Source organism: Fundulus heteroclitus, chromosome 12, assembly GCF_011125445.2.
Source record: "Fundulus heteroclitus isolate FHET01 chromosome 12, MU-UCD_Fhet_4.1, whole genome shotgun sequence".
In the NCBI taxonomy this organism is placed as follows: domain Eukaryota; kingdom Metazoa; phylum Chordata; class Actinopteri; order Cyprinodontiformes; family Fundulidae; genus Fundulus; species Fundulus heteroclitus.
This window is the reverse complement of record NC_046372.1, coordinates 37,477,582-37,494,898: the sequence shown is the minus strand read 5'-3', so window position 1 is coordinate 37,494,898 and position 17,317 is coordinate 37,477,582. Positions and strand designations below refer to the sequence as shown.

General features: G+C 40.9%; 1 protein-coding gene across 1 annotated transcript in view; it reads right to left on the bottom strand.

Annotated features, from left to right (window-relative positions):
* ncor2 (nuclear receptor corepressor 2) overlaps window positions 1-16,523 on the bottom strand; it is a gene marked incomplete in the record, with an annotated part of 132,004 nt that extends 115,481 nt beyond the window's left edge. The window contains 1 exon segment of the mRNA XM_036144553.1: window positions 16,287-16,523.
* Window positions 16,524-17,317: the final 794 nt, after the last annotated feature.

Sequence of the window (17,317 nt, the reverse complement as noted above, 5' to 3'; positions counted from 1 at the left end):
GTAAGTCTTTGTGATTTAAGAATACTGACAGTAGGCCTGAAGAAGGTAAAAAATGAATTTCTTAATATAATACTACCAATATTTGGTTATAACAATCAAGTTTTAAAATCTTGGTCTCAAAATAGCAAAAAATGTCCATCATATTGTCTTGACAGTTAAAAGTCCTTTAACGACGTCCAAAGCAAGGTGGGGTTATTTATACATCACCATCTATAAACCATGCAATTAAAAAGTGTTTTACAGAAAATCAGAGGAGAAACCTTAAATTGACAAAACAAAAATCTTGAAAAACATTGCAAAAAACGGAATGTTAAATTTTTTTAGCACAAACCTTCTGCTTCAATCAGTTATCACTGATTGTATAACCATTTAATCAGGGAAACTATTTGTTCAGAAGCTACAGAAAACAACGTTTCCGGTCCTTTAAATAGAAATGACAATTTCTGCACATCTCGGGTTTTCAGAGAGAGATTGTTCCTGAGCTGACGAGCATAAAAACTAAACGCTGCCTCGTCTTGTTTAGTTCTCGCCCTTGGAGCACTGAGTAAGCATGGTTTCTGATGACCTGAGGGGTCTGCCGAGGTCAAATTTGACAAGCAACTCAGAAATGTATTTCAGCCCAAGTGCAGTGGGAGCTGCAGAAACCAGCAGCAGAATTTTATTCTTTGAGAAACACGGAGCCAGTGGAGGGATTTAAGAACGGCTGTAAAATTATCAGTTTTCATTGTGGTGGTCAGGACTGTAGCAGTAGCTTTTTGGATGAGCTGAAAAATTTAGTTTCAGCGCAGATAAAAAGAAGGAATGTAAAACAAAGATTTACATTCTGATGATTTCATGGTATGATAAATTTATTTTAGTACTGCAAGTGATTTATTTGTGTTTAATATGGCAGGCTATGTAACCTGCTGGAATAAACAGATAACTGCATCTGATTAATAATCCATGAAAAAAAAAAGAGTGATCTGTGCTGTCTCAGCACACTTCGTTGTGATGTATGTTAAAAGTAGCACTTGCCATTACTGCTCCATCGCTCTTCCTCCACACGCTGCTGCACGCTGCAGGTCAGCTGGCCTCTTCCACTATTCTTGTACTTATACAAACAAAAATGCATGTGTGTGGAAAGATGGAAAATAATGGTTTGGGAACTAAAGTAGTGCCACCCATAACTCTTATAAAGATTGGGCTGTTTTAAAACTACAACTGGCAAGGAAAGAGCAAATAAGCAAATAAAATAGCATTTTAATATGCAGCTCACTGGAGGGTTGTGTTATTTTTTTTAACAGGCTTGGGGGCCCCACATATGGTCCTTGGGGGCTACCAGGTGCCCAGGGCACCATGTTGGTGACCCCTGCACTAGCTGTTATTAGCTTTACACGCAGTACGTCTAAGCTGCGCGCCTCCTTTGACCTGCATGACGCAACAACCGCAATTTTTTTGATTGATGTTGAAATCCAAACTATGACCCAAGTTACTGCTTTCACCTCCTTTTTGGGCCAATCTACATATCTTTGGGTAAAAACAAAAAGAAAAAAGAACATTCTGACAGTGTTCTTTAAAAATAAATTTGAAGAATATCAGCAATGTTGACTAATTAAAATGTGCGTAAAACTAAAAATGGCTGAAATGTCTTAAAATGGTTGAAAACTAACCATCTTTATTGTAACTTCATGTTTTTGTGTTATATAGGTGATGTTTGAATTATTCTCTGTTCTTTGTTTTGAGGGATGATTTTTGTTCTTACCTGCCTTCGGAAAACGGATGAAAATTAGCTGTTTTGCAAACTCCAGCATATTTACACTGATGCTTACTGCTGACATGTTAACATGCCTTGTCCTGATTTAAATAAATAAATAAATGAATGAAATGAAACATCGATGAAGAATCATGCTAAGCAATTCACAGGAAAACTGCCCATAACTGCACTCAGACCACCTGCTATAAACCTTCTGTACAGGCTGAGTTTCACTTTGCAATATTAATTAGCTTAACACTCGATGTATCTCACACTATCTGGGTGTTCCCAGTGCACTGAGCAGCGACCAGCTGGAGGCCACTGAAGCCTGTCTGTGATCACCAATACACTCATCGCCCTCAGCGCGATGCAGTCATCAAGCTGTATCTATGATGTACACCAGAGCCCAAACTTTCCCCTTCCCACCTCAATAACACTGTGATCGCGCCTAAAACAAAAATGTTATAACAAGATATAAATCATTGCCCAAAGTAAATATGACATGCTATGAATATGATCGATACTGTTCTGAATAGAAATTTAACCTCTCAATTAGGGCGACATAGTCGATAATGCAAGAAAAATTTTCATGTGTCCAAGCGATGTTAAAAAAAATTATAAACATTGCTGCGTCTCTATAGTTCACTGTCAGCGCTAGACATTTTAAATCACATTAGAGACATCCACAGTTGCTCTAACATCTGTTTCTCTTCAGTCATTACAATAATTCCAGTTTTCTCCGGCCTTCGGCACCTTGGGCGCCATTATCTGTGTCAGAAGATTTCGTCTACTGCAGGAAGACTTCATCCAAAAGGCTGAACTTATTACAGAAATGCAAAGCCTTCCTGACACTAGGAAATTAATTACAGATTTCACTTCCCAAAAAGTAAACAGCTTTGTTAGTTTGTGAAAGTCTTTAACTTATTTGTATAAAACCACTGTCAACCTTTTATGATTTATTTTTTTTACAAGTTTACTTGTTTGCTGAGCTATTTAGTGAGTGTGCACCGTTTGACAGCCAGCGACACTGAGTGGGTGTGGTTAGCAAACCAATTGACCAATCCCTGCCCTTTGCACTGAACCACAGGGATTGGTTAGTTTTTACAGGCCTGCTCCCACAGAGATAGATTTTTTAACCTTTTTCTGAAAACATAATGTATTGACTACTGTCAGGATGGAAGGACCATTCCACCCAAAAAGTATAACAAAAAGTGATTCTGAACACAACAGGATTACCAACTATAGCTTTAAGATCAGTAACCAGCCCATGCCTATAGGGATGTGTGTCAATCTAATCAAGCTTTGATAAATATATTCAGAATAACAAATAGTTTAGGGCAAGCGCTATGCTTATATGAAGTAATACTTGTAGACAACCTGTGACCCACTATGTGAAGTGATGCATGACATAATGCCTTTGCCTCCCGAAACCGTGAGAGCACAGCACAGCTGTTCACATTCTGACAGCAACAAAACTGTTTTAATCCTAATTATTTTACAAGAAACAATCAATCATTTGCTTCATATTGACAAATTCAGCTGTGCTGTGGCTAAAACCAGCTCACAACTGAACTGCTGCAGTATTCAATAGATCCTGAGCACATTTTTTTTACAGCTGTGATTCATCTGGGATTAAATCATATAAAGCAAATGCATCAGATTCCACACCCAATCCTGTACTTACGCTTTTTAGGGAGGCTGTGTGACCAAGTGTATCCCTGAACACATTTCTACAATTTAAAGTGAGTTACATTTTAAATGTTTTGTTAAGTACGTCACTATAGAGGTGTCGGCTTCACACGGGTTCATCATATCTTCTCTAAACACATTGACAGCAAATCCACCTGACCTCTGAGTCCAAACATTAAATCCAAGCATAATCACTTCCAGGATAATTGACTTTTCCCCTGGCCAAGTAAGCAGCGTTTGACTTCTTTGATTTATAGACCAAGACTTAAAAGTACTTCCTTCTAACAAGAGTACTTAATAGTAAATGCAGCAATGTTTAAGTCAAACTATAAAACAATTTCTCTAGAAGACACGGTTTGGTAATTAATCCCCTAAGGTCAGTCTCTAGCTGTTTCATCACAATAACAAAAACACAACTTTTTGTTGCATAAGGTCCATGTATGAGCACAATTTAAACACAGCATGTAGCTACAACAGGCAAGTTGAACACAATCCTTGCTGTAATTAGGAGTAAACTGGGCACACCTAAAGCAGACTTATGGGTAAAGGGGGGGAAGGGGGGGAGCCTTTAGACATCACATCCAAATTCAGTCAATAAAATATAGTGTCAAAAACTAAAAAAAATGCAAGAAATGATAATTCTTTCCACTAATATGCTCTAATGTTGCACACATATCCCAAAATCCATCCTTAGGTTCTATATGGTTATTCCATGAGTAAACTTTCCAGTATAAACAGCTAACACGCTAGCTGTTATTAGCTCGAAGCACAGTACGTCCATGTTGCACTCCTCCTTTGAGGCGCATGACACAATTATGACTCGATTCTCATATTAATTCCCAAAGATCAATTGAAATAACCAAAGATCAATAAAAACTTAAATGTGTGAGCCTGCATTACTTGAACGGACAAGAGTGCACGGACTCCACACTGACAGGCAAGTCTTCACATTGAACTGTTTCATATGTGACACCGAGCTTGATACACTGTTTATTAGTTCTTCTACTCTGAGACCTCAGCAGGACAAAAACAAAACAAAACACCAAGCTCCACCTAGTGGTCGGGAGGGGTGGACACATCATACATTACAGGAGCCTTCACATTCCAGTCTGGGAGGGGAATTTTTAATGTCATATTTTTAATAATGCACCAGGTTAGTGTTCAAATATAGTGTCCCTTTTGGTTTAATTAAGTACAGGTCCTTTGGTCCTTACAGCTGCCGTTAACTATCGCTTTATTAACTTGCTATTGAATGTTAATATGATACTAGGATCAATATGTAGCATAACTACACAGTCATGAATACCAGCAATCCAATTGGAGATCTGATCGAATAGAAAAGAACTGATTCTAAATCTCGAGAGTCCGAATCGAATCTTGAAACTTGAATCGATACCCAGACTTACACATAAGCGCTGGTTAGAGGAACTTTCCAACGCTGACAGACAAGGAAAACAAAATGCTGAACGGTGCTACATGCTAAGCTAACAGTACGACACGGACGTCTGAGAGCAACACAAAAAGGTCAGTAAAGCTCTTATATCTGTGGCAGTGACAGAGTAAACCTCCTGGACAACATAAGCTAACGCTAGCTGCTATTAGCTTGACAGGCACGGACAGCCGACGACCGGGTTCTGTTGGTCTGAGTTTCCTCTGAGATGCACCGCGCTGCACTACACCAGGCTACGTTCTGCTCTGGTACGGATCAATGCAGGAAAATGTTGATCAGCTGACAACTTAGTTGAATAATAGTGAAGCAAGGAAGCAACAAACCAATAAAACCAGTTGCCACCACATGCTGATCATACACCCTGCTACATACAAATCTTCAAAATGATGCTGTTTCAAAGTTTCAACATCAATTAAAACTGAGGTCTTCAGGTGCACAAACAATAGAAATGCACACCCCTGCGTCCTCATTGTTCATATCACTATTACATAACAAACATGGGCTTCGAGTGCCGACCCTCAACTTCGAACACATTTATATCCAAATTATAGGTTGGGGTTTTGCGCCAAATAACCACAAAGAATTTGACATTTGGCTTTAAATGTGCTTCAGAGACCAGCTCAGGCTCCTCTTCTGTTATTTCTTTAGCAGTAAAGTATGTACAAGCTCTGGAAATTATTGTATATTGGAGGGCAATTTTGTTAACCCACAACATGTGGTCAAAGAGAGTCTTTTTTGCAATCTTTGGCATAAAAAGCTAAAAGGAAGGGGTAAAAAAAAAAAAGATCCTTTCTACAAGAAAGAAAATCCTTCTCACAACATCAAGCCAAGTCACGATAGCTCTCCAAGAGGTCAGATGTTTCACTTGCAGAGCAAGCTGGCCAGATTTTCCCCATCCACTGAAAAGCTGTTCAAGGGCGAACGCAGCTTTCAGACCATTATTTTACAAGATCATAACGTTTTATCATCATCATAAAAATGTATCGGGATGTACGAAAATTATGCATGTTAAAAGAACATCAAGACAGAAAGCGCAAACAAAATAGTTTTAAAAGCCAGATAAGTGAGCAAGCAACTACTTATAGAAACAAAAATGGTTTAAGGAGCAAAAAGAAGGAAATATAGGAATAAGAATCAGTTAATAAACCCTTTTCTATTATCAAGTTAGGTCAACCGGACAACCTGAAGACCTCTGGATAGTCCTATGAGGAGCTGCCTGATCCAGATGTTTTATGCCACGATAAAGTATGCATGCACACAAATGAGGAAAGCACATGGGAAACATGAAACGCAAGTGACTTGAACTGATTGACAAGTCATTCTGGGCGTCTTTTAGCAAGCGAGGATGATGCAGAGGAAAACGTACCCATTCTTTGCCCCATCCCCCTGAAAAAAGGTGAGAAATGCAGCTAAGTGGACCCAATCTCCATGTTTAACACAGACTAGACCAACACCTACATACAGCTGACATACAGCTAATGTGTTCAGGCAACAGTAGCCAATTAAGTTTGGGGAAAATTTGTTAGAGCCCATTTCTTTGGCTGCTAGTAATGGGAGTTTGATGGGGTAAAAAAATAAATAAAAGACATCAACCGTCCTGTTGTTTGTGATTTAGGGTTGTAACGATGAATCCAGCTTCCAGAGCAGTACACAATATTTGGTTCATGTGAATGAAACAGGATTTCAGCAATATCTGAATCCCATCTTTTGTTTTTACAACATCTCAAACAGTTGGTACAGTAAATGTTTTACACACCTCCACCTGTTTTAAAGAGTGAGTAATTCAGGGTGCTCACCAGGATCTTTTTTTTCCAGCGTAACAGTACATTACGCTGAAATGAGCTGGCTAGAACCCTGTTACTAGTGTATCTTGTTCTTTGACAAAGAACAAGATACACTAATGTAAGGAATTTCCAGTAAGTATTAAATCATCTAAATCCAGTTTAATCAAATTAAGTATTTTAAATTTTGAATCACAGCTTATCAAATGCAGTCCAGACTCAGAAAAAAAAATGTCCCCCTTGTTCGACACAAAGCAGAAGCCCCGACTTCAATGCTAACTTTAGTGGCTAACAGTTAGCCAGTCACAGTATTCCTCACAGCGCTCAGAAATCACTTATATATGTTGGTCTCTGTCATTTCCTTTCTTTTTCTACTGACTATTCAAAATGCTGCCACAAAAAATTTGAAGTTGTGCAAGCTTGTTGTGCAACAAAGTGAGCAACCAACAGAAGTTGACCAGCCAGACGGGTAGATTTTATTAGTCGACACCCTCAACACAATGGAACAACTCAAAATCTGCTTACTTTCTAACTTCAGAATACTGAAGTGTGAAAGTTACTTCCCAAATCTAACAGTCCGTCATGCTCAATTTTAATCTTACAATATGAAAAAATTACCATATTCCTGTACTTCAAGCATTGGCGGGAGTCTTCATCTGCTCAGCTTTCTGTCGCTGTGCATTCACCTTCCAAGCAGTCGAAGTTGGGCTGGAATAGATTGTGTATGAGGAGCCATCACAAGCTGCAAAGCGGTGTGAGCCCGTAACGCATAAAAACGGCACAGTTGTTACAGGAGCTCGATCAAACGAGGCAGGACACAGAACCTCAATTAAAATTCTGCCACTGTCCACAAATGATCTGTGGAGCTAACCACAGAGGAGTCTGTAGAAACCCTGTTACGGAAGCAGCCCTGACATCCAGCTCTCCATGCTTAGCACCAAGAAATAAAACTGAGGAGTGTACTTGTCTACTGTGGTGACCTACTTCCTCCGCACTGCTACTTAATTATTCAAGAGCTTTGAAATGTTCTTCTGTATGGCAGCATGCAACCCGGCTGGCTCCATTTGTTGCCCGTGAAAGCGGCAGCGGCACAGCTCTGCCATTTATGCGCGAGAGGATGCCAGGTTGTGTGTACAATGCCACCGTGTGCTTATGGGCACATTGACAAGCTTTGTTGCCTCCATACATGCAAATGTTACTCTTAGTTCGGTTCGATCCAGAAGGCCCCACGATGAATCCTAGTGGCTTAGATAGTGGAGACATTACGAAATTAGGGCCACACTTAATACCAACAGGTATTAAGTGTGGTCATAATTACCAACGAGTCGGTAATTACACCTTAATACCTTTCGCCGTCACCCATAGTTTCTCTGCAAGCTCGACAACCCCGAGGTGCGTGCCTCTGGCTGCCGCTACCGACGTGCATTTATGTGAGAAAGATGAAAAGCAGCTGTGCTGTAACATGCATTCCCAGTAAAAGCCTTGAGTTAATAAGAGCAATAAATGCTGCCCACAGTTGTAGCCTCAACACAAACAAGAGTAATGTCCTACAGCATGCCGTCATCTGCATTGCGTAACGGAGTCCAGCAAATCACTTACCACAGAGCCATTTCTAATCTCTGCTAAGCTGGCATTTGGCTCTCATTTACACAGTTTCAATGGGGGTGGGGGGGGGGGGGGGGTTTAACATCAACTTCTCTTCATTGCAGCAGGCATCAAAACAGACCCGCCTCACGTACAAAAATAAGACTTGGTTCAAATTAACAGCTAATGACACACAATACCACCAAATAGGTCTGATGTTTCACGTGAGAACTCACATAAGAACTTCTGAGCAGCTTTGAACTGGTGAAAGTCCTAATCTGGCTTTATCAAGCTGCATTTCTAAAGTCAACAACCAATGAGAGTTATCTAATAGTGCTATAAATATAAAAGGTAAAACTGAGTGCTTGGATGAACAGAACCTCACGCGGGCTCTTTTGCAACCGGCATCTTATACAACGACTTTAGAGGCACCTAAAGTCATTATTTCCTAGTTCCATGCGTCCAGCATTACCAACACGCATAGGCCTGCAGGACAGTCTCAAGGTAAGATAACCAAAATTAAAAAATATTTCCAAATAGAGGAATTTTCTTTGCTATAAGCGAGGAATGAGAGCACAGGCCTTCCTTTTAGCCAACACTAACAAAAATCCCCTCTGGCATACCTTGACACCGTTAAGTACCACCAAACAATGTTTTCAGAAAACTAACAGGGGAAAAAAAATCAGTCTGAATTATTGCTAACTTGATGAATTGAGTTTTCTGGGGGGGGGAGATAAACTCTTCGCTGCTTTTGAGATCAACACCACGACAGATGTAGAAACAGCCCGACCTTAAGACCCCATTAACCCCATGGCCATGAAACCCTACATAGCAGAGTCTTTTTTATTTAAGATGAGAGCAAAGTCTTGAGGCTGTAGGCTGTCGACCTATAACCGGGAGCTAGACGGTTTATGCATTAAGCAGTTAGAAAGATAATTGGATAGGTCACAACCACAGACTTGCCGTTTCGCAATCGCACAAAATGACACAACCGCTCATCCCCAACCCGCGTGTTGCCATCAGAACTAATCCAGCGCCGTGTGCGATTTCAATGGCCCCTTTGGTTATGAGTAATATGAGATACAGCAACAGCCCTGTTTGATCACAATGTGCCAACACGCTGAGTCACACGCAACATTCCTCCAAAACAAAACCTCCCAGGTGCTTCCCGCTAATGAGCAAGATTCACGCTCGATTCATGCCGATTCATCCGAGTGTGGATTTCACAAAGGTGCCGTTAAAGGAGGTCACATGGCTCTCTGGTGGTGGAGCACATAACTGTGTCTTTAGATGCGTTAAGATTAGAAACGCTCTGATGTAACTGACGCAAACTCAAAATACAAGAAAAGATTCACACCTCTAATTACTCACAGCAATAAAGGTAGAAGACAGTGCTAAAATATTTGACGAACTAAAGAAAAAGAACTAGAACCACAATACAGTTTCAGGTACTTTAACTCTATGGGTAGATAATAAAGTGACCCACCAGCTAAATTAATGGCAACCTATTCAAAGATTAGGAAATCTGTAAAACTGTATGAAGGACAAAGTTTCTTATTCCTCTACATAATGGCCTGCTTACACCAGGTGGATCTGAACAGAACCGGACAGAAACTGTGTCCAGTCTATCCTGAACCAGGGATAAAGTCTTAATGACTACTAACAGCTTGTTCAGACAGAAACTTACAAAAGAAAGAAAACTTGCTTTGGAAGACCTGATATATTGTCAGTGCATGCACAATGGCAAAAATAAAATAAAAGTGTTCAAAACAAAACCTATACCCAGTTATCTCCTTGAAACTTCAACAGCTTTGGGTTGATTCGTATCCGGAAACAAACCACTTCGCACTCCTTCGTCATGCACCATGAAGTACTCTAATTAATCACAGACAGATATAACCTTAAAATCCACATCTCTCAAAACTCAGCTGCATCTTATTTCCATTAATAGTGGTTCTGGTCCAGCATTTGAGCCAGCTGGCTCTTATTAACATGACAGATCAAGTCCCCTGATCAAACTAAACTATGAGCGACCTCCTGCTTGTAGATACTTATTACGGTCCTACAGGCCCATAACAATACGTTAGCATGCTAGTAGATAGAGACATAAAAAAAATTACATCAGGTTGTCGGCCGTGTAAAACATGTCTCTGATAACTGTCTCTTTGGTACATGTAAAACATACGAGCGATATATAGCCTATGTTATGTATAGCCTATATTTGTGCATTTACACCAACCATAATCTGAGTCTGAAATTTATTCATATATCGTGAAATGTTAAAATGTACCTTATTTTGAAAAACTGACGGCTCCTTCCTGTCTGGCTGCGAACCAGGTGAGTGCCTACTGTGCTGCGCTGCAAACTAGAGACAACAGTCCAGTGTTGTCCATTTAGCGACTTCCCATCAAAAATCGACTAGATACACGTCTATCTGCTTTTATGCGTTAATAAAGACTTTACGTTAAACACCAAGTCGTTCGGCAGCAGCAAGAGCTGCTGAGCCTGTTTCTACTTCCCTCAGCGCTGTCTCACAGGCACACCACAGCTGCTGCTGCCTCATCCTGAAGGCCCCGCATTAGAGGGACTGAGAGGAAAGGAGCCACTCCATTTCCAAATTAATCATGCATGCACAAAAGTGCCGGTGATCCCCCCCTTGGATTACAAAGCGGGTAATAAATATGACGTAAATATATATATTTTAAAGTATTCTTTATTTTTGTCTCTGACACTGTCGCACTAAAATAATCTCCCTGATCTGATTCACACGCAGCTTCAATCGCTTATTCAGCTGGCTCACTCTGCGGCCCTCTGATAACTGTCTCTTTGGTACACTTTGTTTTATGTAGTGTGAATTCAAGCGGCGTGTTAAAATTCATAACTAATATCATAAAGGTCATTTGTAGCTCCAATTTAATCACTGTTTTAATCACTTTTTTTGTCTTGCCAAAAGATAAGGGTCACAAATGTATGAACAACGTGTGCAAATTAGATTATGAAGCCATCTACAGCCCCCCACCAAAAAAAAAAAAAAAAATCAAGATTTAAAAAAAAATCCTAGAGGAAACCCAGCGATAGACACCCAGTACACGACGCATATGCATGATCTCATTATTTGCGGTTCCTCCTTTCCCCGTCACAGCTGTTCATTAATGGATTGCTGGATCGACCCAGAGAGGTCAGACCGGTTAGCTAAGGGGAAGAGAAGTGTTGGGAAATCCCAAAATAACTGCTCATCATGCTTTTCTTAAACAAATAAACAAATAATTTTCCTCTCTGACATCATCAATAGGCACTTGTAAGAAAATAATCTGCAGTAAATGATAAAAGATTCAATAAACATAATCCAGCAGCTTGGTATGAATGTTATGACAAGGAAACACGGGTTCTGTCATTTTTTTTTTTTTAAGTGCACCTGGTTCATATTTTAGGTCTGTTTGACCTACTTTGCAGAAGCAATGAATGCAATGAATTCCTCTGGTAGATTCCTCATTCGGATGCTCGAAAACAAAATCTAAATGTTTACGTGTGTGCATTTCACTACGATGAAGACTTTTCCCCTGGCCTCCACGCCTTTTCGTCGTTCCTCTGAGTGAGGATCGTTGCCCAGAAAGAAACAGACACTCTGCATCACAGCGCGCACAAAAAAAACAAACTTTTTTTTTTTCTAATTATTGGCCAATAATTACAGGACCAAAATAACTCGGTTGTGAGGCAACAACAGGAAGTGCTACAGCTGAGCGATGCTGTGTAATGTTTTCTTTTTAGTGTCGGAGCATTGCTTAACACAGGGGTCTGCTGTCAGACGTTTACCCTTACAACTACAGGCCGCCTATTGGCTGGGATCAATGCACGCCTTTCAAAATATACGGCTGCACGACCACGCACCTATTTTGGTAAACCTGTTCTTACAGTTTCAACTCCTCTTAATGGATCGCCAGGCAAAGAGTTGCAGAGGCCCAACTTTTCCTTAGCTGTTCGTGGCGCAGAGTAAAGCAGCGATGTTGGGAGACCCGCCTGCTGCTGCACACTGCCCGTCAGCTGGCTAGAAGCAGGCGACTACACCGCCCCCCGTTTCTTTGAACAAAGACAAATTCAGTTGTTTGGAAATATATTTTAAGCTGCAAAATCATTGACACTAAAGGAGCACTTTAGTCTTATTAGCGTTGTTTTAGAACTTCCAGTTAGCGGCGAGTAGCCTGACCGCAGACTGGCTACCACAGCACACAGCCCGGCTAATTCGCCAGTAGGGCTGGACCGTAATGCAATAACAATATATATCGATCAATATGTGTATACCGATGATAGAAAAAAGGGTCAAAAGTTCAAAAGAAAAAAGGCTTTCCTTCCTTATACATTCTAGACTACCATGCAGGTTAATACTACAGTCATTACATCCTCCCAACCAATCACAAACGCAGACCCAGGAAACGCTCCGTCACCAAGCTCCGCCCCCTTCAAAGAGTTCAGAGAGCACGTGTTCTTTTTTAAAAACTTGTAGTTTTGGTAAAAAGTTGGTTGAATAAAGGGTTGCGATTTAATTCAGTGTTTGTGAGTACTGTGTCTAAAAATAGGTTGCTAAGCAACAGCATAAAACGGCCAGGGCTGCATTTAAAATATGTTTTCAATTAGTTGATAATTATCGATATCGATCAAATATGATTTCTATTTTATCGATATTTTTTTTTATATGTCGTCCAGCCCTATTCACCAGCTAATATTAGTTTGCTTAACTTTTATTCTAAAACGAACAGAGACGTAAAAATATTGTGCTTTTTGCAACTTTACTTGAAACCAACTAAATTTTGTGGCTGCCTATTCAGTATTTTTCCCTTAACCTAAAAATATATATATTTTTTAAAATGCCCTATTACAACTCTAACAAACAACATGTTTAAGGCACAATGGTGTCTTTTGGCTTTAAAATAAAAACAATTACATCAGGTTGGATATTTGTGGCTATGAAAGGAGGCTGTAAACGTCCCCGTCACTCAAAGGCAAGCAATATCCAGGAAAAAAAAAGGAATAAATTCCTCCGCCAGATAAATTATTTAGACAGAGTGGGTGGGGGGGGATCACACTGATCCAACTGGACATCCAAGACGGCCGGCTGTGATTAAATGTTGAGTCAGTATAACTTAAAAAAGGTAACCCACAGTCTGTTGAAACACTGGTTTTTTGTCAAAGTCCTGCTTAAAAAATAACAAAGACCTGTTGCCTGGGGCAACAGGTTTTGGGAGACAACAACTAGTCGTCACAACCAACGAGCTTGGTCAACATGAAGCTTGATTTCATCCCTTTAAAATAAGTCCATGTTCATTTACGAACGGCTTTTGAAATATAAGAACCCCATAAACACTACGTGCAGTTAATAAAAAACAACGATGTGTTCCACTGAATAGCCAGGATATCTGGAGTTACATTTTAAATTCAAAAGGTTTAATGGGAATTAACGGGTTTTCCTTTGGAGGTGCAGTCCTGATTGAAATTTGTCCCATTTCTTGTCTCCAGTTTAGTCTTAAAGCCGGCGCTCACAACAAGCTGCACAGTGTGTCCCTGTTGATAAATAAATAAGTACTTCTTTTAATGGTGTCATACTAGAGTTAGCAAGTTAGACCTTTAGGTTAACTCATACTTTGATGCAGCCTAAGTTTTAATTTGAGACATGAATGAAACTCTTAATTAGTTATAATTAGCTATAATTAATAGTTAACCCTTAATGAGGCTGTTGATTTTTGGAGGAACGTTTATAGTCACCGTCAAGTTAGTCTATAGATTAAAAAAATAAAATAGCAGCATTTGCGTCTGCTCTATAATTGGTTATGCTACTAGGAGCATATCTGCAGCTGCAGTTTGCACTCAGCCGGGTTAATTACACCACTGATTGCATCATCCCCTCAAAAGGATTTTTTTTTTTTTAAATTGCAGACCGAGGGTTGCATTCTCAAGAGTTTCCAATGACAACATAAAGTAAGAATATCTGGAATACCATTGCTTGTCTTTTTTTTTTTCTTCCCCTTCCATTTCCCTTGCCTTGTGACCTAGCCACAGCTTATTGTTGAGTTTTGCTCCAGTGACAGAGTTGGTGGATTTCCAAATCAACAAAACACTTTCAGTCCAACGTATTCAACTACCCACGTGGGAAAACCGGTAGATTTATTATGTGAGCAAAAGGTTTAATAGGCCTGTTCAGAGTCCTATTAATATAACAGAAAATAGGAAATCCATCATTGCTTATTTATATAGCCCGTAGCGCAGCCAACAAACGTGACCAAAGTGCTTCACAATTAACAATAAAAACAAACAGAGATAAACAAAACAAAGAACAGAACCATAAAAGCAGGCAATCAGGATTAAAAGAAAATCAGGAACAGAATCTCAGGGTGCTGCTTGATATTAAACGCCAGCCGGAATAAATGAGTTATGAGATTTTAAAAGACTTTGATCAGTGGTGGAGCCACTGAGAAAGCCTGATCTCTCCAGTGTTTGGACCTGCTGCTCGCTGTATCTAATAAAACCTGGTTTGAACACCTTAAAGAACTGCCAGACACACAAAAGCTCAGTAATTCAGACAAATAAGGTGGGGCCAATGCCATTAAGGGCCTTATAAACCGACGATTAAGGCCTAACGTCTATTCTAAAGCGGACAGGAAGGCAAATGTAAAGAAATAGCATTCAATCTTAGCTTCAGGGTATATTCAGCATTTTTAAACGATGAAGGAAAATGGAAATCAGGAGGCTTTTGGTTGTTTGTGTCAGAGGCTGAATATTCTACATCACCGCATTTATGAATATATTAAAAAATGGACACGGACATATCAATTAAATGCCATTTATTCACTAAAGAGGCAAGACAGTCCATCATAGATGAACATCTGGCTATTTCTGAGATCAACCCCAGAAAGCCCCATCTTAACCTTTAGACCTACACACGTCATCTTAAAGTTCTTCTAACGCTTTTTTCCCCCAGCGAAATAATTTGTTAGGACATTTATACACACACACACACACGCATGTCTTCTGAGGATTTATCCAGATGTGTTAGCATGGATCACATCCCCAGCGTCCAGAGACGGCATCAGCGATTGGACACATGTGGCTGGCTGCAGAGAGCATGCAGCCGAATCAAAACATCCTTCTTGCTCGCAGCTGACTCAAAACAAGCCACAAGGTGACTGCTGGTAATGCGGGGCGGCGTAAACTCCAAATGTCAGCAGGGAGATGGCGTTTAAAAGGCCAGAGCAGAGCAGAGCAGAGCAGAGCCTCCCACCGCTGTTGGCGGTCGGTGCCTGTGGATCTGATGTGAAGATAGACAACCGATCATCAACGCGAGCTCACTGACGTCTGCTTTCATCATCCCTCACTTTATTTACAATTTACTACAGCCGGAAACACACACTTATTACCAGCTATTTAATAATAACAACAACAATAAGCGGATTTCACCAGCAACCAAGCGCACACTAATGACAACTCGTGGAAAATCCCTGTTTACAAACTCCAACGGAACGTTATTGTTAAACTAAACTATTTAAGAAGACAAAAAAAAAAAAAAAACACAGGTACACGCTAGAAAGTTGTCAGTGCGTTTTTTACGGTGAACACCCGAGTCGTCGTGCCCCGTCGTCGCGTTTTTCACAACCGTTCAATTGTTTCTTTCCAGCAAACACAGCCGCTAGCTCGTCGGCAGCTCTGACAGCTAGCCCGGCTAACGCGTTAGCTGCGTGCTAGCTTAGCCTAGCCATGTAGCACGTGTTTGTGATTTATAAAATAATCAACGAGCTGACGGCGATCGGGCCAAGCGGGAATGCTGTTGGTGGCCGAAGACCCGGTGGATCGAGCACTTTGTAGGCGTTCGGTTCCCCGGCGGGTCGACACAAAGCGCGGTTATGGCGTAACGCGTAGGGGGGGGGGGTGGGGGGGCGAGAAAAAAAAAGGTCAATAATGCTATGTGTGTGTTTGTTCTCCAAAGAATAGCCGGACCCCGTCATCCAACAACAGAGCAGACCCCCAAACCAACGGACAGCCGCAGCCATGGAAGCTAACTAACCTTAGCGGCGGGGCAGGAGACACCGATCGGCGGTAACAACCTCCGGTAGGGAACGTCCCGATCCTCGTCAGTCGATCCAAAGTGGCTTAGAGGTGCGCCTGCTTCGAGCGAACGTCTCGCCTCGGAATTAATCCACAAAAAAGTGTTGTTTTCGTTTTCATTTGCACCGTTAGCGGGTTTGTGCGCTGTCGAGCCAGTTCCTGCACAACTACTGCTATACTCCCCCTGAACCGCTGCTGCTGCTCAGACCAGTGCAGCGCTGAACCGCCTCCCCGCCTCCCCATTGGTCCGCTCCGCCGCTCGCCCCGCCCCCTTACTAGAGGTCCACAGATTCCCGTTCCCCCACAACAAATTCCCACTTCAAGCTGTGCGCAGTTAAACCACCTCGTTTGTAATCACAGAAGTTTAAAAACAGCTTATATCTCTGAACCACTCGTTCAGAGCGTTTTCACTTTTTTTTATCTTCTTTTAATAAACCCGGTCGTGTTGTATTAAGCAGTAATTAAAGCGCGTGTGAGACCGGGATCTAATTAGATCCACAGTAAACAATTAATCTGCATGTGCTGTTTGCTTACGTGTAGCTACGTGTTAGAAACACAGGCAGCCAGATGTGTGAGTCTGCATGATGACCTGGAGTAAAAGTACATTTCATGGCATGGTCTATAAGCACTTCAGCTTAAAACAGAAATGCAACAATTGTCCACATGTCTGATCAAATTATACAACATTGATTACAACAGCTGTTTCTTATTTAGTTTGTGATGCAAAATTATCAGAATACCCAACCAGAAGATTTAGGAGTAGTTTTAGTAGCACGGTGGATCTTTTTGCCCTTCTGCTCTTTATAAAGTAGTTATAAGCAGAACTAGTCTATATGGCTGGTCTGTTTAAAATAGTGTCATCTTATTAACAGCGATGAGGTTATCATCCTTTACTCTCTGTATGGAGTTTGCATGTTCTTCCTGTTCATGCATGGGTTCTGCCCGGGGCTCTCCGGTCCAAAAATATGATAGTTAAGCGGATTGGTGTCT